This window comes from Argentina silus (genome assembly GCF_951799395.1).
Source record: "Argentina silus genome assembly, chromosome: 13".
NCBI classification, from domain to species: Eukaryota; Metazoa; Chordata; class Actinopteri; order Argentiniformes; family Argentinidae; genus Argentina; species Argentina silus.
This window is the reverse complement of record NC_139667.1, coordinates 20,740,749-20,766,547: the sequence shown is the minus strand read 5'-3', so window position 1 is coordinate 20,766,547 and position 25,799 is coordinate 20,740,749. Positions and strand designations below refer to the sequence as shown.

Here is a 25,799-nt window from a genome sequence, read left to right as displayed (position 1 = left end):
AGATGATGGAAACTACCACAATGGAGTCAGATGTGACACAAGAACTCACTATTGAGAAAAACCTCCCAATTGATGAACAGATAACTAGAGAGGATATGGAAAAGAGGAGATCAAGCAGATCAGGACCTGGAGAGGAATTAAATAAGAATAAAATAAGGATAGCACAGAATTCCATTCGAGATCCACTGATGATACAAGCAAGAAGGAACCTCTGGTATCAATGGATGAAATACACTGGAGAGACTCATAGCAAAAAAGACTGTTATATATGCTCCAAAGCAAAAGAAAGCTCGTTCATGAATACCAAATTCAATTGGAATAGATAGGAAATTAAAGCTGTAGCAGATCAATATTGGCTCTGTGATGGAGAACATCTACTGAACACCCTGCAGATAGGATGGAATGGGAGATGTGTTCGGGTGCAGGCGATCCAGCCTATCATTGTCATCCCAACAAAGGACTTGGAAGTCCAAGAACAATCCAAATCTATGAGACCTCGGAGGGAATACAAGGAGGACAGACGCTTAGACAGTTTGGGAATTCCTAGAGGTATACCCAGTGAATACAGGGCTATAAATTCCGTAGCAATGGGATTTGCATCTTTCTTTCTTCCTTCAGCTGGAATAAATGTCAATACTGACTGGATAAACTACATCTACTATAACCAGCAAAGATTCATAAACTACACGCATGATGCTTTAGGGTCTCTAGGAAGGCAGCTTGCAGCAACGAGTGAAATGGCTTGGCAAAACAGACAAGCACTGGATTTTCTATTGGCAGAAAAAGGAGGAGTATGCCACATGTTTGGAGAACAGTGCTGCACGTTCATCCCTAACAACACAGCAGCCGATGGACAATTCACTATAGCCATGAAGAAGCTCAAACGCCTGAGGGAGGAAGTTAAAGAGAATGCTGGATTTGGAAGCAAATGGACCTCCTGGATGGAGAACATGATGGGACAACGGGGAGCCTATTTCGCCAGAATAGGAGCCATCATGCTGGGCTGTGTGATTGTCTTAGCCCTCATAATCTGTTGTTGCATTCCAATCATAAGAGGACTGATAACACGAGGAATTGACAAGGCAATGAATACTCAGGCACTTCAAATGGCAGTTATGAAGGGAAGAAGAGAAGACCGTAAAGATTCAGGAATGCCTGATGACTATGATAGTCCTGACTTATATCCAAAACCTGGGTATCTGGATGACGATGACAGCGATGAGGAAGATGGAAGGGATTCTGAAGATTAAGTTGAACGATCCGAAGGAAAATCCTCATTTTGGATGAGGTGAAGTTCGAAGTTAGAGGCTTCGTGTTCAGCAAATCTCTGTCTTTCTCTATCCTTCTATTCTCTGTCTGTTACACAAACGAGGCAGTGGTAAAGACTGTCCTCATATGAGGGGTTATGTGCTAGTAACCTCTGACCCCCAGGTAAAGGTAAATCAAGCAACGAAGACCTGAAGAGAAGTATTTTCATTTATTACTCTGAAGTATTGTTATCACTCTTTATTATTCTTTGTTGAACGTATATGGGACTATGTATGTATCATAGAATAGTCTATACTTATGCATGTTTATGTCCGTAGCAATTTATTTTAATCATATAAGCAAGGCTTGACTTAATGTACGCATAGGCTTTTGATAGGACATTGAATAGACTGTCTATTGTTTAGACACTGTTAGTTGATAATTTCCACGGCTTAAGTTCACAATAATTTTTGTGGTTTACTTGTTATTTTTATATCCCTTTGAACCATGTTACACACAACTGCATGCAATATGGTTAGAGTACGTGTTGTACAATTTCTCTGTGTTGGGACTTTAATAAGTCCCAAAGGGGGGAATATGTAGTATATTTTGCTCTGACCAGAAGAAGGCCTAGTGGGTTATGCCCTTGGACTGTTGCAGCATGCAGTTGACCTTTGTAGGTTGGGGGGATGGTAAAGGAGAGATAGAGGTGGGGGTAGTCTTAGTCAGTTAAGGCTGTGAATAGCACCAAAAGGCATACCCTTATTTGGTGGAAACTATAAATGTCACCATCGTATAGGTTAAAAATGTTTAGGGTAATGTGAACCTGGGAATTCCATGCCTAAATCTGGAAGACAAAGCAGGCTGTTTTGTATAAAAGACTGAACGGCTGGACTAGATAGAGAGGGGACATTATTGACTGAACAGGAGCCCCCACATCTGGCCGTGGTATGTAATGATGAAGTTACGATTAATTAAAGACGATTAAACTGACTCATCCGGACCTCTGCAGCTTCCTTTCTTCATCTAAGTATATTTACTACAAAACGGCAGAAAAAAATGGTCACAAACGAAATATTGTTTCTACACTTAAAATGAACAAAGAAAAAATGAGCTAGCCTGATATAAGTCATGTTCATGACGACGCAAATGTAACGAGATTTCGAACTGTTCTGTTGCACACGTTGGGACTCATTTTATTTTTCTACAAAAATCATTTGCCATGACGGGAATCGAACCCGGGCCGCCCTGCGTTACAAGGCAGATGCCTATCCGCTAGACCATTTGGGAAGACTTGATATGTACACCCTAAGATATCTAAGTGTCATTTCGATGAGGTCTGTAGCAGAGGCCATAGAGCACAGCAAACAAATAATCATGTGTTTAAATATCCTTGTCGTTTTGAAAAATTACCATTGTCACCTGCACAGGAATGCCATGCGGCCAACATTGAAGAAATGTGCTTCTCAAATCTGTCATTAACACTGTTTTCCACACGCTTTTTTCATTGCATTGCCATATAATCAATTGGTCATTGATGCGTCACGAATAACGACAATGCGTCGAAAATTAAAGAAATGTAAACATGAATTATGTTATTACTGTCTAAGCATCGCAAAGCTGTATGCGTAAAGGCGTCTGACGTCACAGTGGCTTGCCTGAAACAAAGGAATTAGAGAAACATGTGCTGACAGGGGCTTCGAACCGGCTTCTCCCGCTGATGGAGCAAAGTTGCTACAGTGACAAAGACAAGCTCCGCGCTCATGGGCAATTTATATGGGGCAACTGTGCTGCGAGTATCTAAGCAGTCGTCGTGCATGGATAAAATGCAATGTTTCAAACAGATCTGATGAATTCACCTACTTTGAAAAAGTGTGCGTTAAGGGAGTCCTTTTGACACAAAGCGAAGATCTCCAGTCAAGCGTCAATCAGCAGACAGCCGTGTGTTCTTTAGTCATGAGCCTGTTGTCAAAACGGCAGAAAAAAATGGTCACAAACGAAATATTGTTTCTACACTTAAAATGAACAAAGAAAAAATGAGCTAGCCTGATATAAGTCATGTTCATGACGATGCAAATGTAACGAGATTTCGAACTGTTCTTTTGCACACGTTGGGACTCATTTTATTTTTCTACAAAAATCATTTGCCATGACGGGAATCGAACACGGGCCGCCCTGCGTTACAAGGCAGATGCCTATCCGCTAGACCATTTGGGAAGACTTGATATGTACACCCTAAGATATCTAAGTGTCATTTCGATGAGGTCTGTAGCAGAGGCCATCGAGCACAGCAAACAAATAATCATGTGTTTAAATATCCTTGTCGTTTTGAAAAATTACCATTGTCACCTGCACAGGAATGCCATGCGTCCAACATTGAAGAAATGTGCTTCTCAAATCTGTTATTAACACTGTTTTCCACACGCTTTTTTCATTGCATTGCCATATAATCAATTGGTCATTGATGCGTCACGAATAACGACAATGCGTCGAAAATTAAAGAAATGTAAACATGAATTATGTTATTACTGTCTAAGCATAGCAAAGCTGTATGCGTAAAGGCGTCTGACGTCACGGTGGCTTGCCTGAAACAAAGGAATTAGAGAAACATGTGCTTACAGGGGCGTCGAACCGGCTTCTCCTGCTGATGGAGCAAAGTTGCTACAGTGACAAAGACAAGCTCCGCGCTCATGGGCAATTTATGTGGGGCAACTGTGCTGCGAGTATCTAAGCAGTCGTCGTGCATGGATAAAATGCAATGTTTCAAACAGATCTGATGAATTCACCTACTTTGAAAAAGTGTGCGTTAGGGAGTCCTTTTGACACAAAGCGAAAATCTACAGTCAAGCGCCAATCAGCAGACAGCCGTGTGTTCTTTAGTCATGAGCCTGTTGTCAAAACGGCAGAAAAAAATGTTCACAAACGAAATATTGTTTCTACACTTAAAATGAACAAAGAAAAAATGAGCTAGCCTGATATAAGTCATGTTCATGACGATGCAAATGTAACGAGATTTCGAACTGTTCTGTTGCACACGTTGGGACTCATTTTATTTTTCTACAAAAATTATTTGCCATGACGGGAATCGAACCCGGGCTGCCCTGCGTTACAAGGCAGATGCCTATCCGCTAGACCATTTGGGAAGACTTGATATGTACACCCTAAAATATCTAAGTGTCATTTCGATGAGGTCTGTAGCAGAGGCCATAGAGCACAGCAAACAAATAATCATGTGTTTAAATATCCTTGTCGTTTTGAAAAATTACCATTGTCACCTGCACAGGAATGCCATGCGTCCAACATTGAAGAAATGTGCTTCTCAAATCTGTCATTAACACTGTTTTCCACACGCTTTTTTCATTGCATTGCCATATAATCAATTGGTCATTGATGCGTCACGAATAACGACAATGCGTCTGTAGTAAATAAACTTAGATGAAGAAAGGAAGCTGCAGAGGTCCGGATGAGTCAGTTTAATCGTCTTTTATTAATCATAACTTCATCGTTACAATCCACGGCCAGATGTGGGGGCTCCTATACAGTCAATGATGTCCCCCCCTGTCTAGTCTAGCCGTTCAGTCTTTTATACAAAACAGCATGCTTTGTCTTCCAGATTTGGGCATGGAATTCCCAGGTCCACGTTACTCTAAACATTTTCAACCTATACGATGGTGATGTTTATAGCCTTAACCAAATAAGGCTACTCCCAACACTATCTCTCCGGTACCATCCCGTACCGTCTCTTCAACCTACAGAGGTCAACTGCATGCTGCAACATTCCAAGTGCATGACACATCAGGCCTTCTTCTGGTCAGAGTAAAATACACTACAATAGCCGACTGCCTATGGCCCCTGGTGTGAGCATTGATTACTTTGTCTTATGATGACTGTTGGATAGATGATTCAATTACTTAAACAAATGTATTGTTGAAAGTCGCTTTGGATAAAGGCGTCTGCTAAATGCCATGAATGTAAATGTAAATTACAATGGAGGGCCATGTCCAGAAACGACCCCGAGCCCCTACCACTGATCTATATACCTATATATATGTCTGTGTTTTGTCTATTAATTAATAATATGATGATGATTAATCCCAACGACGTATATTTTCCAAGAAACAACATGAGCATATCTGTAATCAAATAAATATCTCCTGCGTCATAATGCTGTTGTCTTGATGACGCTGCTAGCAATGACGTAAATTTATGTAAAAGTCACTTTGGTCACTTGAACCTCCAGTTGTTGTCAAATAGCCTTTGCTGGTTGTCATTTGTAATGTGGTACGCTCATTAGTGGAAATAGATTCAATTACATTTCAACACAATGGAGAAAAACTGGTGGGACCCGCCGCAGGTAAGTTTGCCTTGCTCTATTTTAGTTTAAATAAACGGGAATACTTTATATTAAATTGCCCCAATACTTGGGCCAAATGTCCAAGGACGTAGGATGTATCTTTCGAGAGGGGGTGCTGCCTAAATGTTGTGTAAAGGGCTGTGCCATGGCTGCTGGTGGGCCGGTCGATCTGTGGGCTGCGGGGCCGGTGAGCGACACGATGTGTGGGCTTCGCGCAGATCCACCCTACCTTCATCGAATAAGCACTAGGCCTACAAGCTCCTGTATATTTTCAGCCTACCTCAAGTCCGTGAACTGCCTTCAAGTAAACGCAAAGCTGTAAGAAGCAGGGCTGAAAATTAATCAAATTTAATCAAATCAAGCTCTATCATCCGTGGTGACAACATGTTACTGTACACTTGTTTGTATTCGTATGTTATCGTCCAGTCAAAGTAGCCTACAATTCAAAGCAACATTTCCCCCACAATCAGGACCTAGACCTACTGCAAAGAAATACTCTTAATTGGCTACACTTTGTTGTTAGATCGCTGTGAAGTAATTCATCCGACTCGGCAGACAGTTTGATCCCAACATCAAGTCAAATCGCGGTAATTTCGGTGAGCGCGCAATTCCAAAAACAGCTGTTTGTCAGTGAAAGAGCAGCGTAACAGCCTAAAAAGTGAAACGGGACGAGCTCAATCGTTGTTACAGAGAGAAATGGCTCAATCAACATTAAAACGAGACAGATTCTCTTTTTAGCTTGACAAACGCAAATAACCTATAGAGGAGGGACTATCGAAGAACGATGATTGACAGAACAATATTAAAATGGTTAATTTGATGTTTTCAGGTAGGCCCTATCTAAAATATAACCACACATAGTTGGCACTAATAGGTCTTAATCGACAGGACCTTTCCTTAAGTAAGCCGTAAATTGACTTTGCAAAGGGCCTACAATTACTTACTGTACAGGCCTACATAATTTGCAATATAAATTGTGTCGGATATGTTGAATAAAAGGTAGATGTAGGCCTTTTTTAAAGCCCCTTTTGGGAAATTGGGAACGCAACAGCCTATTCTTGAGAACATTGTGAGGTACCGCAATCTCTTTGCGAGGGAAGCCTGTTATCTAACACAATCATATTTCTTGACGTTTCCCTGTCATTGTGTCTGTCATCTCCATCAGGAAGTTTCAAAGCCCTATGCTACTGTATTTGATAACTACCCACTCACCCCATTCAGGATGGCTAAACATAGACAATATGTAAAGATCACTGGAGACAACTGAATGGTTTTATACTCAGAAAAGACAAATACATTCATAGAGACATTCTCGAGACTGCACCTGTAGTGTGTTCACTGTATGTCCACAGGAGTGTAAAGAGGATCAGGCTGCCCTGATGATGGAGGCAGCAGGACCGGCAGCTTTCGCAGCCTACACCCCACTCCCACAGAGGACATCAAGACGGGCCAGGCACACGAGAGAGAGGGCCAGAGTGGCTAAAGAAAGAAAGGAAGAGGTGAGAGCGGAAGAGGTGGAGGGAGCCCAAAACCTTCTGCATAAGGTGAAGGAGCACACCGATGCAGAGAAGGAGAGGCTGATGGAGGAGAGAGAGAGGGTGGACAAGGACAGAGAAATGGTGGACAAGGACAGAGAAATGGTGGAGAGGAAGAGGAAGATAGTCAACCATCTTAAAGATAATATGGAGAGGAAGAGGAAAGTGTTGGATAGAGACACTGAGAAAGTGAATGAATGCAATGCAATACTCAGTCGCATTCAAAAGACGCAGGAAAATAACAAAAAGGATTTGGAGGAGAGGATTGTCCAGTTGGAAATAAAGGCGAAAGAGGTGGAGGAGGTGGAGAAAGTGACAAAGGAGATGGAGGAGACTTTCCAGAGGGAGATGGAAAAAACAAGAAATGAGATGAAGAGGAGAGAGAACGAGGTGGAGGAGAGAGAGAGGGTGGTGCAGGAGAGAGAGAAGGAGGTAAAGAAGAGCAAAGAGAGATTAAAGATGAGTGAGAAGGAGACCGAAACAATGGAGGTGATGAAGAGAAGGGTAGAAGAGGTCGACAGAGAGATGGAGAGAATCCTAGAGGAGAAAGAAATGGAGGTGAAACAAGTGACAGAGAGGATGGAGGTGATGAAATGGGCAGAGGAGGAGAGAGAAAAAGACAGGAATGAGAAGAAGAAAGAAAAGGATATTGAATGGATGAGAAAGGAGTTGGAGGCGATGAAGAGAGTAGAGGAGGTGGAGAGAGAGAAGGAGAAAATCCTGGAGGAGAAAGAATGCGACGTTAAACGTGTGAGAGAAGAGATGGATGTGATGATAAAGAATATGGTGGAAAGGAGGGAGAAGGAAGTGAAAGAGGAGATGAGGATGAAGACAGAGATGGAGAGAGAGATGGAGAGAATCCTGGAGGAGAAAGAAATGGAGGTGAAACAAGTGAAAGAGAGGATGGAGGTGATGAAATGGGCAGAGGAGGAGAGACAGAGAAACAGGAGTGAGAAGGAGAAAGAAAAGGATTTTGAATGGATGAGAAAGGAGTTGGAGGCGATGAAGAGAGTCGAAGATATGGAGAGAGAGATGGAGAGAATCCTGGAGGAGAAAGAATGTGACGTTAAACACGTGAGAGAAGAGATGGATGTGATAAAGAATATGTTGGAAAGGAGGGAGAGTGAAGTGGAAGAGGAGATGAGAAAGATTACAGAAGATGTCGTGAAGTGGATGAAGACAGAGATGGAGAGGGAGAAGGAGAAGATTGAGAAGGAGAAAGAAAACGATATTGAATGGATGAGAAAGGAGATGGAGGCGGGTATGAAGACAGTAGAAGAGATGGAGAGAATTCTGGAGGAGAAAGAAATGGAGGTGAAACAAGTGAAAGAGAGGATGGAGGTGATGAAATGGGCAGAGGAGGAGAGAGAGAGAGACAGGAGTGAGAAGGAGAAAGAAAAGGATTTTGAATGGATGAGAAAGGAGTTGGAGGCGATGAAGAGAGTCGAAGAGATGGAGAGAGAGATGGAGAGAATCCTGGAGGAGAAAGAAGATGACGTTAAACGCATGAGAGAAGAGATGGATGGGATGATAAATAATATAAGGGAGAAGGAGAAGATTGAGAAGGAGAAAGAAAACGATATTGAATGGATGAGAAAGGAGACGGAGGCGGGTATGAAGACAGTAGAAGAGATGGAGAGAATCCTGGAGGAGAAAGAAATGGAGGTGAAACAAGTGAAAGAGAGGATTGAGGTGATGAAATGGGCAGAGGAGGAGAGAGAGAGAGACAGGAGTGAGAAGGAGAAAGAAAAGGATTTTGAATGGATGAGAAAGGAGTTGGAGGCGATGAAGAGAGTAGAGGAGGCCGAGAAAGAGATGGAGAAAATCCTGAAGGAGAAAGAAGATGACGTTAAACGCATGAGAGAAGAGATGGATGGGATGATAAATAATATGGTGGAAAGGAGGGAGAGGGAAGTGAAAGAGTTGATGACAAAGATTACAGAAGATGTCGTGAAGAGGATGAAGACAGAAATGGAGAGAGAGAAGGAGAAGACTGAAAAGAAAAGAGTAATGGCGTCATGATCCTTTTGGCTTCTCAAATCACCTCAAAATAATTTAGATTTTATCTATACAAATGATAAGACAGTTTTTCTCTTACAGATATTTCAACACAGAGACAATTCTGGAAATCCACAACTATCCCAAACTTACTACCACAATAACTACCCTGCATACTACCACTATAACTACACTTGCCGTTTCAATTCTCTTTCATTAAAGTCATATTCAAAGGCAAACTGTGTGTCATGTTTGAAATGCTGTATTTTACAAGTTGCATAGCTGTAAACTATGTTGAGTGATGATGAGTTTAGGAAGAAAAGGTATGTAAAAAATGAATACTCCTGCACACACGATTGTTACCTCTGCTTATTTATTGTGTCGACGTTTCGGTTTATGACCTTTATCAAAACATTTTTATCTGTGAGGTCTGTATTCCTAACACCACAAAAAGACAAAGTGGTGGTGTTTGTGTTTTTTACATTTACAAGTTGAGGAAGAAAAAACATGGCACATGTATGCACATGGGTTAGATTAGAAACAATCTGGGTAAACCTTAATTTGAAGAGGTATGCATTACAATGATCAACATATTTGTACCCTGAAAAGAACCCAAACTGAACAAGTTCCCCATTATAAGTACCTGGGCATTTACATAGATTATACACTTTTAAAATACATGTTGAAAAAGTGATCAAGAGTTTGTGAGTTAGACTTGTACTTGTTTTGTAAAGAAATGTCTTGCTTCACCTTTGATAATAGGAAGAAGATTGTCTTGGCAACGCTCCTCCCTGTCCGTGATTATGGTGACACAATTTAAAATCACACGACAGCCTCAATTCTTAAACCACTAGACCCGATTTATCACTCTGCTCTGCAGTTCATTTGTAGGCATGTTTTCTGTACCCACCATTGTCTTTTGTATCAGTCTGTGGGTTGGGATTCTTTGACGTTGAGAAGGGCTTATCATTGGATTTCATCTGTATATGAAGCAGTTCTTTTAAAACTCCCATTTTACCTCACATCATTGCTTTTATGGCGACTTAGTGGCGATCAAACTTGCAGCTTGTTACTATTTAATGTGCTACAAGTGATTACAGAATTGAGAAGAACTTTTTAGCTGCTGTGCTCCTCAGATATGGAATGATCTTCAGGCTAGACTGAGGTTGGAGCACTTGGTCCCTTACACTTGTACCATCATCTGCTTTTTAGTGGACAATATATGCAATAAATACCTTTTTTACACAAACATCTTGAATCAGAATGGGTCAGCCCTAGCCTCTTACACAAACAGGGTCACAGTCAATGGGTACAAAACTGGAGCAAACGTGTGTATACCAAGATACTGTACCTCGACTCCTTTCCATTCCAAAAGAAATGTGTCCCTTTCCCTTCACTCAAATGTTGTGGATGACATGTACATAAAGCTACACACTGGTGCAGGTGTGATGTTATGAGAGCTTTAGCATTTAGCATTTCCTGTGTCCAGGCGTTCTATTCACTTCTAATAGGACAAATGAAGGTACACTTGCCTCATAAGGCTCATTCTTGTTTCATTTGTCCTATTAGCTCCTACTGACCTCACTTTACACAGACACAGAGGAGGAGAGACTCAGACTCATTAGAAGTTTATTACTGGATCAGTTTACAAAACAAAACAAAACTGCATGGAGCGTACAGTACAGCAGAGCTTGGAGTACCAGACATGAACACACACCTCACATGCACACACACATCGGAGCTGTCACAGTGGTATACCTTGGATCACACACAGACACACACACACACACACACACACACACACACACACACACACACACACACACACACACACACACACACACACACACACTCACTCTCTCTCAGGGCTGCATGCGGATAGCTCCATCCAGTTTGATGACCTCTCCATTGATCATGGGGTTCTCAGCCAGTGATGTCACCAGGTGGGCAAACTCTGCAGGGTCTCCCAGGCGCGAGGGGAAGAGCACTTGGCGGGCCAGAAATGAACGCACCTTCTCAGGTTAACCCGCCAGAAGAGGAGTGGAGAACAGAACCTAAGGAGAGGGAGAGAGAGGTTGTCTGATATGGAGAGGAAGGGGGGGGGGAGGAGTGTGTGAAAGAGTGCGTATGTATGTGTGTGTGTTTACTGACTGGGTGCGATGGTGACCACACAGATGTCCATGGGTGCCAGGTCTCTTGCGATGGGTAGAGTCATCCCAACAATACCCCCCTTAGAGGCTGAATACGCAGCCTGACCCACCTACAGAGAGAGAGAGTGAGAGTGAAGGAAGGGGCTGTTGAGACAGTGTTTGTGTGTGTGTGTGTGTGTGGGTGTGTGTGTGTGTGTGTGTGTGTGTGTGCGTGCGTGCATGGTGCAATGGAGGTCTTGGCGATCTGTTGGTTCTTGTGTGTGATTGGCTGACGGTACTACAGCATGTTGACCTCTTCCTCACTGCAGGGTCTACTACAGTTGGAGCAGTCAGAGAGCACAGCCTGGGCCCCTGCAACCAAACATACACCCTGAAATATGGTTTGGACAAAGGATCCCAATGTCAAGATAATATTGCTGTAGGGAAGCTACTCTATGACACAATACCATGTGGAAATGTCAATGATTTTCTAAAGATGAGTGGATAGTGGATAGTGGATAGTGGATAGTGGATAGTGCCTGGTGGGGTCGCAGACTTCAGGCAGATTGTTGACCTAATACGAAACATTAGTACTTTATTTGGACATTATATGATACTTTTGAAGCCCTGAAATAGTGGGAGTATGTTTACAAATGTTTTTTTAAAAACCCATTGAATTAAAGTTGAGAATCTCTACTTTGACCCCATAATATTTGTTTGATTTCAAATCCAAGTGTAGAGCTAAAAGAACAGAAAATGCTTCCTCTTTCCAATACTTATGAAGAGCACTGTATTCATGTTAATCAGTTGCTTCATTACTGTAATATGTGATGTGTTTTGAACTAGTATTTTGAAATACTGTTTTTAGGAGCCAATGATATAAAACATGTAAAGAACATAACACATTTTTAGAGGAGTTCAAATATGTAAAATTCAGTATTACTCGAAAGAAAATATTTGCCCAAAAATATTTGCCCCATAGTCCTTCTTGAATCAATGGGTCTGCAAACTATTAAAACCCGATAGGGATCAAACAGGCAGCAACTATTAGCAGGATGTTAAGATAAAGGCCGACAATAACATCACTGAGTGTTGCCCTCTGCGCAGGGATCCCCTTTCAATCATTCACTAGCCATGGCTTCAACTTCACCTCTCACATACTCTTTCGCCTGTGTTTCATGATCTGAAACACAGGTGTCATGATGGGATAAAATAATCACTTCAGCAGACGTGTCCGGGGTTACTCAGAAGAAGCGATTGAACCTGTAAAGATGGGTTACCTTCCGTACTTCTCCACCGAGACATGGACTCTCCTTGCCTTACTCATCACTCTGATCGTAGTGTAAGAAGTTTTAATAAAAAATATTATTTGTTAGTTAGTTAGTTGTAATAATACATACAAATGATAGTATTGATAATTACAGTTATCTAACAGTTTCAATGATACCTATGACTTGATCGTTTTGCTTTTGTTTCAAGTCAGATTGTTGATTTATATTTGTTCTGACCAGGTATGGATACTGGCCATATGGAATATTAAAAAAACTAGGCATTCCTTGTCTCAAACCCATCCCTTTCCTCGGGACGATAATGGGATATAAGAAGGTTTGTAGAGATTAAGCCCATAAACAACAACATTGTAGACTCATCCATGATGTGTGTTGTTGTGGTGAAAGCCATGGGAGCTGAATATGAATTGTTTTACCCAGAAAAATGGGCAATAAAGCTTTTGAACGAAAACGAAAAGAGAGGAGTCTTGAATCTGTCTTGATGCAATGTACACTGCCCAAGCAACAATTTCATGCTTCCACATTAATAATTTGAATCTGTTATTGAGCGATTTAAGTTTTAAGCTTTTAAGTATTCTGTAGTATGGTCCCTGTGGGGGGACATGCAGCGTTCGGCCTGTAGAGGGAGCTACAGGACCGTGGCCAGGGTGACGTCGACGAGGCTCCGTTGCACACCTGTTGCAAATGAAGCCTCGTTGACTAGATGGTTTAAGATGTGTGTGCCTCGGCGTTCGAGGGAGAAGGAGGGCGACTGGAAAGTCGCCGAGTGGCGTGTTACGAACATTGAAATTATTACGAACATTGGAATTATTACTAACATTTTATGAAAATAAACGGGATACTCCCAGAAAACAGTACCTCGACTCCGCCTCTGTGTCACAGACTTGTTACAGTGGCGCCCAACGTGGGGCACAGCGAAGGCGGAGAAAAAAAGGGAATGGAGGCGTTAAGCGCGGCTATCGGAAGGATGGCCCTTATACTGGAGCAGCAGGCCCACCTCCAGCAGGAGCACCAGACCGCGGTGAGGGAGATGGTGACGGCAAGGGCTGAGGACCGTACCCTCCTCCTGGAGCTTGTCAGGGCCCTGATGATGGAGGAGGGGAGCCGGCCCTTTGCCTACGCCCAGCAGCTGCGGGACAGCGCGCGGCGGTGGCTGGACCCAGGGAACAGCTCGTCGGAGGAGGTCGGGGACCGGGTGGTGTTGGAGCAATTCCCCACGGGGCTCCCGGCCCGGACCGCCGCCTGGGTCCAGTACCACCGGCCCCAGGATCTCGCGGCCGCCGTTACCTTGGTGGAGGACCATCTCTCCTTCCCGCCGCAGGAGCCCCGATGACCAACCCCGGCCCCGCGCCAGGGGGCGGGGGTCCGGCGCCCGGAAGGAGCCATGGTGACGGAGGAGGAGAGACCGGCGCCCGCCCCGAGGACGAGATGGCAGGGGCAGGCATGTCGAGAACCAGCCCTGGCCCCACAGGAAGCACCCCGAGCGACAGGGGGGGTGTGTTGGCGATGCGGACGGCCGGGCCATGTACAGGCGGAGTGCCCAGTGAGGGAGGTGGGGCAGGTCGTCCGCATCGGCGACATACCGGGCCCTCCCCCCGGACCAGGAGCGGCGTATCGTGTTCCGGTAAGGATACAACATGATATGCACCAGGCCTTCTTGGATTCGGGCTGCATGCAGTCCATGATCCAGGAGCGCCTGGTTCGACCAGGGGCATTGTTAAAGGCATCGAGGGTGTTGGTGAAGTGTGTGCATGGGGACATTCACGAATATCCCGTGGTCACGATCAAGATTCATTTTGAAGGGAAAAAGCATAGTGTACAGGCGGCGGTTAGCCCGCGCCTCACGCATCCCCTTATTCTGGGTGTAGATTGGGAGGGGTTTCCTCAAGCGGTAAGCAGGGCTACCGGGGTGCGTGCACGACAGAGAGGGAGGTGTGAGGCGGGTAATGTGTTCTGTGCTGAGGCGGCGCCTCGCGACACTGCCGAGGAGCCGGAGCCGGCGGGGGGGTCTCAACCCGAAATTCCCCCGCCGAACTATCCGTTGCTAGGTGACTTCCCCCTCGAGCAGTCTCGTGACGAGACCCTACGATCGGCCTATGACCAAGTGATAGCGATTGATGGTACTTTGGTACGGCCAGACGCAGTACGCGCCCACCCCTATTTTGCGATTATCAGCGACAGGTTGTACCGAGTAAGTCGTGGCTCACATAGCCAGGAGGAAGTAACCCAGTTGTTGGTTCCCCGTAGCAGCCGGGAAATGGTCTTCCAGGCGGCTCATTTCAACCCCATGGCGGGCCATTTAGGTTATGATAAGACACTAAACCGTATAATGGCTCGATTTTATTGGCCGGAAATTCGGGCAGAGGTGCGTAGGTGGTGTGCGATTGTCAGTTGGTAAATCCCATTCCACGGGCCCCCTTGCGGCCCTTACCATTGGTCGAGAACCCATTCGACCGCATTGCGATGGATATTATCGGGCCATTTGATCGGTGTACACAGGGATATCGATTTGTGTTGGTCTTGATAGATTACGCAACCCAATACCCCGTGGCAATACCGCTGCGCAATATCTCTGCCAGGAGTGTAGCGCAGGCATTGTTTCAAGTAATCTCCCACGTGGGAATCCCGAAAGAGATTCTCACCGATCAGGGCACTAATTTTATGTCACGCACCCTCAAGGAACTGTATGGCTTGTTGAACATCAAGGCGATTCGCACCAGTGTTTACCACCCGGCCACTGATGGCCTTTGTGAGCGGTTCAATCGGACCTTGAAGTCAATGATCCGGAAATTCGTACACGAAGATAGTCGGAATTGGCATAAATGGCTAGATCCCCTGTTGTTTGCGGTACGGGAAGTCCCCCAAGCTTCCACCGGGTTTTCCCCATTTGAATTACTCTACGGGCGTAAGCCTCGGGTGTCCTAGACCTTCTTAAAGAAAATTGGGAGGAAGGGTCTAGCGACAGTAAAAATGAGATTCAATACGTCCTGGACTTGCGCACAAAGCTCCACGCCCTAGGGGTTATCTCACGCGAGCATTTGCTGCAAGCCCAGGAGCGTCAAAAGTGACTGTACGACAGGGGAACTAACCTGCGAGAATTTACACCGGGAGATAAGGTGCTCGTACTGTTACCCACCTCCAGCACGAAATTACTAGCGAAGTGGCAAGGGCCGTTTGTGGTCACACGTCGCATGGGGGACGTGGATTACGAGGTAGTACGCTCGGACCGGGGGGATAGCTTGCAGGTGTATCACGTAAATCTCCTAAAAAAATGGAACGACGTGGTCACTGTTGCTCTGGCTACAATAATTCCAGAGAGAGATGAGTTCGGTCCGGAAGTCCCAAAATCAAAAGTTAGCACTCCGGTCGGTATTGATAACCATCTCTCTGCTAGCCAGGCCACGGACGTTGCAGATTTGCAAGCTAAGTTCGCGGACGTGTTCTCTCCCCTGCCCGGTCGGACTACGCTTATCGACCACCACATAGAAATGCAGCCGGGTTTAACGGTGCGCACGCGTCCCTATAGGTTGCCGGTACACAAACGAGACATTGTGTGCAGGGAATTGGAAGCCATGCTGGAGCTGGGTGTGGTCGAGGAGTCCCGCAGTGACTGGTGTAGCCCCATCGTGCTTGTCAACAAGCCGGATGGGGCTATACGGTTCTGTGTGGATTATAGACGGGTTAATGCGGTCTCCAAGTTCGATGCCTACCCGATGCCCCGGGTTGATGAGCTCTTGGACCGGCTTGGCACGGCCAAGTATTTCACGACGTTGGATTTCACGAAGGGATACTGGCAGATTCCACTCTCGCCGGTATCCCGGGAGAAAACTGCATTCTCCACTCCGCTCGGGCTATTCCAGTTCACGGTGCTCCCTTTCGGGTTGTTCGGAGCCCCAGCCACTTTTCAGCGCCTCATGGACCCTGAGGTCCCTGAGGCAGGCGGGGCTGACGGCCAACCCGAAGAAGTGCGTGATCGGGCGGAGGGAGATCCGGTATCTGGGGTACCACTTGGGTCGGGGGGAGGTGCGGCCACAGATTGAAAAGACTGCGGCCATCACAGCCACTCCGCGGCCCAAGACAAAGAAGGAGGTGAGGGCCTTCCTGGGGTCGGCTGGCTATTACCGGCAGTTCGTGCCGGGGTTTTCAGAGCTGGCCAGTCCCTTGACGGACCTCACCCGGAAGGGTGCCCCGGATCCGGTCCAATGGTCGGGCCAGTGCCAGGGGTCGTTCGAGGCCCTTAAGGGAGCTCTTTGTGGAGAAACGGTCCTGTATGCGCCTGATTTTAACCTCCCTTTCTCCCTACAGACGGACGCGTCGGATAGAGGCCTGGGAGCAGTGCTGACCCAGCGGGTGGAGGGGGCTGACCGGCCGGTGCTGTACCTGAGCCACAAACTATCGGAGAGGGAGGGCCGGTACAGCACGGTGGAGAAGGAGTGCCTGGCCATCAAGTGGGCGGTCGGCGCCCTCCGCTACTATCTGCTGTGTCGCGCTTTCACCCTCTACTCCGACCATGCTCCCCTCCAGTGGCTCCACCGGTGGTATCTCGCGTTGCAGCCCTTCAACTTTTCGGTCGTGCACAGACCGGGGGCGCAGATAGTCGTGGCAGACTTCCTCTCCCGTGCAGGGGGGGGGGGAGTAGGTTGTCAGCCGTCGTGTCCCCGGCCTGTGTCGGGTGGTGGGGGTATGTGGGGGGACATGCAGCGTTCGGCCTGTAGAGGGAGCTACAGGACCGTGGCCAGGGTGACGTCGGCGAGGCTCCGTTGCACACCTGTTGCAAATGAAGCCTCGTTGACTAGATGGTTTAAGATGTGTGTGCCTCGGCATTCGAGGGAGAAGGAGGGCGACTGGAAAGTCGCCGAGTGGCGTTGTGTTACGAACATTGAAATTATTACGAACATTGGAATTATTACTAACATTTTATGAAAATAAACGGGATACTCCCAGAAAACAGTACCTCGACTCCGCCTCTGTGTCACGGACTTGTTACAGTCCCAAACACAACTTGTGCGTTGCCAATGTTTGACAACATCCTGGATTCTCATTGGTTGAGGCTCCTATATTGCCTCTGAGCACGTCTCAAACTGCATGAATAAAGAGGAGCCACGACACGTCAGAATTCAAATCGGAAGTGATTGTGTCTTCCCTCCATGTCATTGAAAGGGAAAAAATGTAATTAAAAAAATAAAGAAAAAAAGGGTTCTAAAAGGATTCTTTGGTTGAATAACTCTTATGGGTTCCATTTGCAGTGCCCTGCGTAAGTAATGGGCCAAGCATTTTTTCTTCTTTTGCATTATGCAAATGTCCAAATTAAGCACTCATGTTTAGTATTTGGTCCCCAATCCTTTGTATGCAAAAGTGCAAAAGTCTGTGACCCATTGACCCAACCAGACGCTGGGTATCTTCTCTGGTAATGCTCTGCCAGACCTATATTGTAGCGATTGTTGTTTGTTTTTTTAGGATGTTTTGTCCTCCTCTTCAGCAAATTAAATGCATGTTCTATAGGATTCTATAGGATTCACTTTTTGGCCCTGAATAATTTCCTAGTTGCTATGGCAGTATGTTTTGGGTCATTGTCCTGCTGTATGGTGAAATGCCGTCCAATGAGTTTGGAGCAATTAACTTGTACTTGGACTGACAAGATGTTTCTGAACACTTCCGAATTCATCCTCATCAAAGGAGACGTGAGCCAGTTCCAGTGGAAGCCATACATGCCCAAGGCATAACACCCCCTCCCCCATATTTCACAGATGATGTGGTATGCTGTGAATATTGGGCAGTTCCTTTTTTTCTCCACACTTTCTCCGGTACATGTTTTTCCAGAACTCTGCAGGCTCTTTTTGGTACTTTTTAGCAAACCGTAACCTGGCCAGCCTGTTTTTGTGGCTGAGTAGTGGTTTGCACCTTGCAGTGTAGCCTCTGTAGTTCTGCTGGTGAAGTCTTCTGCGGATGGTAGTCTCTGACTCATTGACGCCTACCTCCTGGAGAGTGTTCCTAATCTATGGGGCAGTTGTTGTTTTTTTGTTTTTTTTTTATTATGGTGAGCATTCTTTGGTTATCCACTGGAAGTCTTCCTTGCCATTTGCGATTTCTTAGCTCACCAGTGCTTTCTTTCCTTTTAATGAAGTTCCAAACTGTTGATGTTGGTAGGTTTAAGGTTTTGGCTATGTTTCATTTTTTTCTGATATTTCAGCATCATAATGGCTTCCCTGACTTTCAATAACATCTCTTTGGTCCTCATGTTGACAAGACACCAATAGCAGACTGCACAAATTATGTGACGGAACACACCTGACGAACACACCTGTCAAGCCAATTGTCCCATCACTTTTGTGTAGCCTGAAATAGGGGGATTATGCATAAAAGTGTTGTAATTTCTGAATGATAAACCAATATGTACACAAATAACATCAAATAAAAGATGAGAATCTCTACGTTCTCATTTCAACTCCAAAAAGAAGAAAAAATGCTTCACTGTCCCATTACTTTCGCACGGTACTGTATAACCTTCTGTGGAAAAGGGTTCTACATGGAACCCAAAAGGTTTCTTCAAAGGGAGAGTGGAAGAAGAACCCTTTTTGGTTCTAGGTAGCACTTTTTTTCTAAGAGTGCAGGATCTGTGATGGGTCTGTCTGTCTCTATCTACGGTATATTCGCTTGAATGCCACAGCCTATTTGAGTATTGTTGCTGACCATGTGCATCCCTTCATGGCCACAATTGACCCATCTTCTAATGGTTACTTCCAGCATGATAATGCACCATGTCACAAAGCAAAAGTTGTCTTAAACTGGTTTCATGAACATGACAATGAGTTCAGTGTTCTTCAGTGGCCTTCCCAGGATCTGAATCCAATAGAACACCTTTAGGATGTGGTAGAACGGGAGATTCACATCTTGAAAGTGAACCTGAAAAATCTGCAGGAATTGAGTGATGCAATCACGTCATCATGGACCAGAATCTCAAAGGAATGTTTCCAAAATCTTGTGGAATCAATGCCACGAAGAATTGAGGCTGTTTTGAGAGCAAATGGAGGCCCTACCCAGTATTAGTATAGTGTTCCTCATAAAGTGCTCTGTGAGTGTATATCTAACTATCTTTGTTTTTGCTGGTCTGTAGGATCTATGATGGCCGTCAGCCCATCCTGTGTATCATGGACACAGCCATGATCAAAACCATCCTCATCAAGGAATGCTACTCCCTTTTCACTAACAGGAGGGTAATACGCTACATTGAAGTGGTTGTATGGGGAAAAAAACATAAGGGCTCCTTAAATAGATAATATCATTGTTATGATAGCATTATTAATATTAGGTTAATCTTGCAGTATATAATTATTATTATTTTTCTAGAATATCTATCTCAACGGGCCTCTGTATGACGCCGTGTTTATCGCTGAGGATGATGCATGGAGACGGATCCGCAGTGTCCTGTCTCCCTCCTTCACCAGTGGGCAGATCAAAGAGGTACAGTCCCATCTCTCCTCTCCTTCTTTCATTCATTCCTTTATACAACACAAATAAATGAATGACTAACAACTCTGACGTGTGTATGTGTGTGTGTGTGTGTGTGTGTGTGAGAGTGTGAGAGTGTGTGTGTGATTTGTACTATGTGTATAGTGTGTATTCATTGTTGTTTGTTGTTGTGTGAAGCAGCAACTTTAATGAATTAATCCAAGACAAATTTTCATCCAGGACAATAAAGTATATTTGATCTTATCTTCGATAAGTTCAGTGGTCAGATGACAGAGTATAGAATAATAGTTCATCTTTGGAGTCACTTATTCTTTGACTATATACATAATGTATCCTGTATGGATGTATATTCTCAGGCTATATAAACATTAAAATAATTCCTGTTTCAAACATGATGTTAATATATGTTTTGCACATGTTAATCCACGTATCAATCATGATATTTTTCCATGTATCCTTCCCAACTCAGATGCTCAGGATCATGAAGCAGCACTCTGGTAACTTGGTCAGCAATCTGAAGAAGACGGCTGATAACGATGAGCCCATTGAACTAAAGGAGTGAGTATTTATCTCCGAGACGATAAGGTGAATTTGTAATTTCAGTGAACTCCCCCTTTAATTTTGTGGTTGTGGTTCTGGTGGTCAGAGATTGTGTGGTTGTGTTCCAGGTTCTTTGGACCATACAGTATGGATGTGGTCATCAGTACTTCATTCAGTGTCGACATCGACTCCCTCCACAACCCCTCCGACCCCTTTGTGACCAACATCAAGAAAATGCTCAAGTTTGACATCTTCAGCCCACTGTTCCTCACAGTCGGTACAACTGCAACAGTCGGTACAAATGAAGCTATCGATTTCATTGATTAGACTGACATAAACCACACTGCCAATGGTTTGCGCTCTACTCATTTGACAAACACATGGGCCCTGTCAAGAACCAACCTCTAGTTCCTAAATGCTGGACATTTGGAGATCTGAGTGGATTGGATACAGAAGTGTCTAGGGATAGAGCCTAGGAGTTGTTTCTGGACAGGGCTGTGCATTGAATAGGATTGGAGTCACGTATCATGGTATTTCCTGTTCCTGTTTGTAACCGTGGCATTTCCTGTCCGTCCAGCATTCTTCCCCTTCATGGGTCCTGTTATGGCAAACATGGAGGTATCCCTATTCCCTGCCTCGGTCACAGATTTCTTCTACGCTGTCTTTCAGAAGATCAAGTCCAATCGCGTGGCTAGCACCAGGAAGGTATGTAAATATAACTGATCAAATATACGATCTTCAGCCAGTATTGTGTAATACAATTGTAGAGATTTGGTAGCATCTGGTAGTTCTCATGTGATTTTGATCTGACGTAAGCCTGCTTCCAGAGTCGGGTAGATTTCCTGCAGCTGATGATAGACTCGCAGAAAGACAGCAACTCAAAGGGAGAGGAGCAGAGTAAAGGTGCCTGCCTTAACACACACACACACACACACACACACACACACACACACACACACACACACACACACACACACACACACACACACACACTGTATACTAGCATCTAACACACACACATACAGTACCTGCCTCAAACACCTATACCTACAAACACACCGTGGAAATACTCTACTTCGTCCCTTTCTCACACCTACCACCCCATTTCTCCCATCATCATAGGATTGAGTGACCATGAGATCTTGTCCCAGGCAATGATGTTCATCTTTGCTGGCTATGAGACCACCAGTAGCTCTCTGTCCTTCCTGGCCTACAATCTGGCAACCAACCCTCACATCATGACCAAGCTGCAGGAGGAGATACACACTGTGTTTCCCAACAAGGTAACCCCTCTGCAGACTCCTATATAGTACTATTCATGTGGAACAGGAAATATGATAGTGACAGTGTTTTAGAGGGTACTGATGAGTGTGTAACCCCTGTGCACTGCAGACTCCTACAGATGGTTAGATAGGTGACAGTATTTTGCAGTGTGCTAATGTGTCTGTAGCATCCCTGTGCAGACTTCTGCCCAGTATTATTCATTTGAAACAGGAAGTAGATAGGTGTTGTCGGAATCTTCAGAATAGTTAAAAGGCCAGTACCTGAGGACCTGAGGGATCTACAGGGTATATACCTTAAAAGCATGTCAGACATGCAGTGGTGTGCATGACCATAGAGTGATTTCTAAACTAATACAATTATCTTAAAATAAATTATAAAACTAACAGGTAATCAGTGCAGAGACTTGTGTGATATGTGCTCTCCATCTGACTCGTGCTGCTGCATTTTGTATCATTTGCCAAGAGCTTTCTTTGGTCGACCAGACAGGAGAGTGTTACAGTAATCAAGGTTGCTAGTAATACAAGCATGCATTCGTCTCTCAGTGTCAGCCTGGGAGAGGAAAGGTTGCACCTTTACAGCTGTGTTCTGTAAAGGTCCATGTAATATTCAAGCGTTCTAAAAGCTTCCTAACGGTTGTAATGACTATCTTTAATCGGTAGCGATCAGGGAACAAGATCCCTTATAATAAATCCCTTATGAATAAATATTTCATTCACGAACGCTGTTTTGGTTCGGAAAACACGCTTTTTAAAATGTAGTGTCCTACCTGACATTCGGTTTGCATATAAACATGTTGTGAGTGCCAGGGGTGTTCTAGGGGAGTAGACTGACCTTTCTCTGGTGGCTGCCTCTCCCAATCGTGTGCGCATGTAGAAACACAACAGCTAATGTCCAACACTGCAAGTTCATTTCGGGGGGATATATTATTATTAGGGAGGATGTTGTTGTTTGGACAACTTCAGACAGAATTTCTCCACGATGGCAGATTTCCGGCAAACTTACTTACTCTTCTTTAAGTGATACAAATATGTTTTAGTCACATTCTTGATATGGGTTTCAAAATTAAGATCTGAGTCAATGGTAACACCTTGTTTTTTTGCCTGGTGCTTAGTGTTACTGTAAGTAGTGTCTTTAAGTGTGCAGACAGTTTGACCAGGACAAGGACAAAGAGCATTTTGGCATCAGCATTAATTAATTAATTCTAAGGTCATTAAGAACCTAGTTAATAACTTAACAACATAGTGCTATCTCTCGGCACAAAAGCCAGATTGGAACATGTCAAAGGTACAGTTGGGAAGAAGGAGATTATTTAACAGTTTGAACACCTTTTTTTCAAGAATTATTATTTTTTTGCTTAAAAAGGGAAGGTTGGAGATTGGCCTAAAATCGCAAAGGACTGAAGAGTCTAAGTTACTTTTCTTCAGGAGGGGTTTCACCATGGTAGTTTTAGGTGCAGATGAACAGACCCCCACTTTGCTGAGCATTTCTGTATGACCACTGCAAAAGAGTTCATAGTGCTTCCATGTGGTGGAAGGTGGGGTAACAAGTCATCAAACACATCTTCAGGTCTTGCCTGAGTGATCCTCCTCACCTAATATTGGTTCTCTTATCTCAGAAGTATGTTGCAAATTCCTCACATTTGTAGGTGGAGAGCAGATCACCAGGTGTCTTGTGGGCGGGATTTATAAGGCTGTCAATCGTTGAAAAGAGCACTGTTTGAGTTGTTATGATTCATTATCAATTTTGAGAAATGATCCCGTCTGTCTCTGCGTTTTTTTATTGCCTTATTAAAAGCAGAAAGATGCTCTCGAAGAATATCAAGGTGGACCTGCAGTTTTTGTCCGCTCAGACTTTCTGCAAATTCTTTTAAATTTGGCCACAGCCTTTTTCAGTTTGACTGGTGCTACAGAGTCGATAGTTGCCCTTAGTTTGGTGTTGAAGCTGGTTGCTAAATCATTATCACAGGAGGAAGCTGTTGATGGTGTACTATTCATATTCATATTCATCATGAAATTCTCATCTGCTCAGCGATTAGCCAGGTTTCAGATAAAAACATTACAGTGCAGCTTTCGCTCTGAGATAAGATCAATAAAGGTTTTGCCAGATAGGGACCTAATATTCAAAAGCACCATGGTAATGTTCTCTGGGCTGTTCGGTGCTGCCCGGCCACAGTTAATGGAATGGATACCAAGTTATTCACATTTGAACCACCTGACAGTTTTCTTGTAGTCTGTCAACTGTGATAGGAAATAATAGACTATAGCACATTCAGTATTCCAAGCAGTCAATCCACTAAAAGCAGCCCAGTTTAGTGGCATTTTGACTTCTGATTGATCCTTGTGTACATCTATCATTTACATTGTTCAGTGGAATCTAAATGTATTTTCTTCTAACTATCAAGATAACATTATTTAGCGATTTTTTTGTTTATTCATGTACAACAAAAAAGCAAGTCTCTATTACACACGTACATTGAAAGTAATGGCGTTCTGTATGCGGGTGTCATGAAATTAGGCTATGCAGATTAGAATAAGTACAGTACTGTGTTCATTTCCCAAAAAAAGAACACAAAAAACTAACAGCTCTTCAGATTTGCGACGAAAAAGAGTTAGTTCTGGGCTACGGCTACGTGAACGACCAATCACTAGTGCTCATGTGAGTGTAATATCCCTGTTCAGGCTCCTATCCAGTACGAGGCTCTGATGCAGATGGACTATCTAGACAGCGTGATCAACGAGTCTCTCAGGTTGTACCCCATCGACTTGAAAGAGTCGCCAAGAAATCTGTTGAGATCAGCGGCATCACCATCCCCAAGGGTATGGTTGTCATGTTACCCATCTGGACCTTGCACCGTGACCCCGATGTGTGGGAAGACCCAGAGGAGTTCAAACCAGAGAGGTAATGGGCCACATCTTAACCACAACCACAATATCAATCACAACAGCAACGATAAGAGCAGTGTTCCACAAACAACCATAAAACAAACCTAAATGCGACGACCAAACACAAACAGGTTTCTTCAACCATGTATAACCATCATATTACTGTGATTTAATTGATATGTTCTTTAACCCCTCCTCCTCTGAACTCTCCGTGTGTAGGTTCAGTAAGGAGAACAAGGAGAGCATCGACCCATACACCTACATGCCGTTCGGGTTGGGCCCACGGAACTGTATCGGGATGCGATTCGCTCTGGTATTGATGAAACTGGCGATGGTGGAGATTCTACAGAGGTTCAACTTCACCGTCTGCAAAGAGACAGAGGTGAGACAAAATAATGATACAATGATTGTAAATATAATTTTGTACCTATGACTTTGTTGCGTTTCTATATGTAGCCGAGGTGATTTTGGAATCACACTCGCGTGATGAGGTAGCCCTGCCTGAGACATGTAAACTGAAGTGTCGCCCTCAGACCTTGAGGATGTCCTCTTGGCTTAATAGTAGCGTTTGTGTCTTCCACATGGGAGACCCGGGTTTGAACCCCCATACTACAATTCTGTACTTGCGTACTGCATGAGTATGTATTTCCCAGATTGCATTTTTCAGTACTAGGCGCCAATCATCCTCAGTATAGGCTACCTCCTAAAATTTAGTAACTAAATGATGGAAGTGTGAGATTTAAAAAAAGCTATTTGTATTTCTGCAAAACTCCCTCGAGACTTCATAGGGCCATTTTAATGTATGTCGACCCAAGAGACGTTGTCCAGGAGTTTGAGTTTATTTGAATTTATAGTGCAATGCTACCCGAACGTAACAGTGACACTGTATTAGGTAACATTCATAGTGTAACGCTGACATCTGTTTTACTCGTTCCTTCATACTGTAACGACCCTGTGTAAGGCCCGTTAGCAGCTCCGCCAAGGGAGTTAACTCTCTTGGTGTTGTGGCTAGCGCGGCCGGTTTGTAAGCGGAAGGTTGCGAGTTCGATACCCGCTTAAGGCAAGCTGCT

The 25,799-nt window shown here is 44.4% G+C and overlaps 1 pseudogene across 1 annotated transcript in view; it reads left to right on the top strand.

The window, feature by feature from the left end:
* The first annotated feature begins 800 nt into the window (after nt 1-800).
* LOC310814642 (cytochrome P450 3A27-like) overlaps nt 801-25,799 on the top strand; it is a 40,293-nt pseudogene continuing 15,294 nt past the window's right edge. Inside the window, exons 1-8 of the transcript in view lie at nt 801-1,195; nt 19,668-19,767; nt 19,901-20,014; nt 20,493-20,581; nt 20,692-20,806; nt 21,694-21,846; nt 24,526-24,745; nt 24,949-25,111. The product of the transcript in view is annotated as a cytochrome P450 3A27-like (transcript). The remainder of the gene's footprint in view (nt 1,196-19,667; nt 19,768-19,900; nt 20,015-20,492; nt 20,582-20,691; nt 20,807-21,693; nt 21,847-24,525; nt 24,746-24,948; nt 25,112-25,799) is intronic.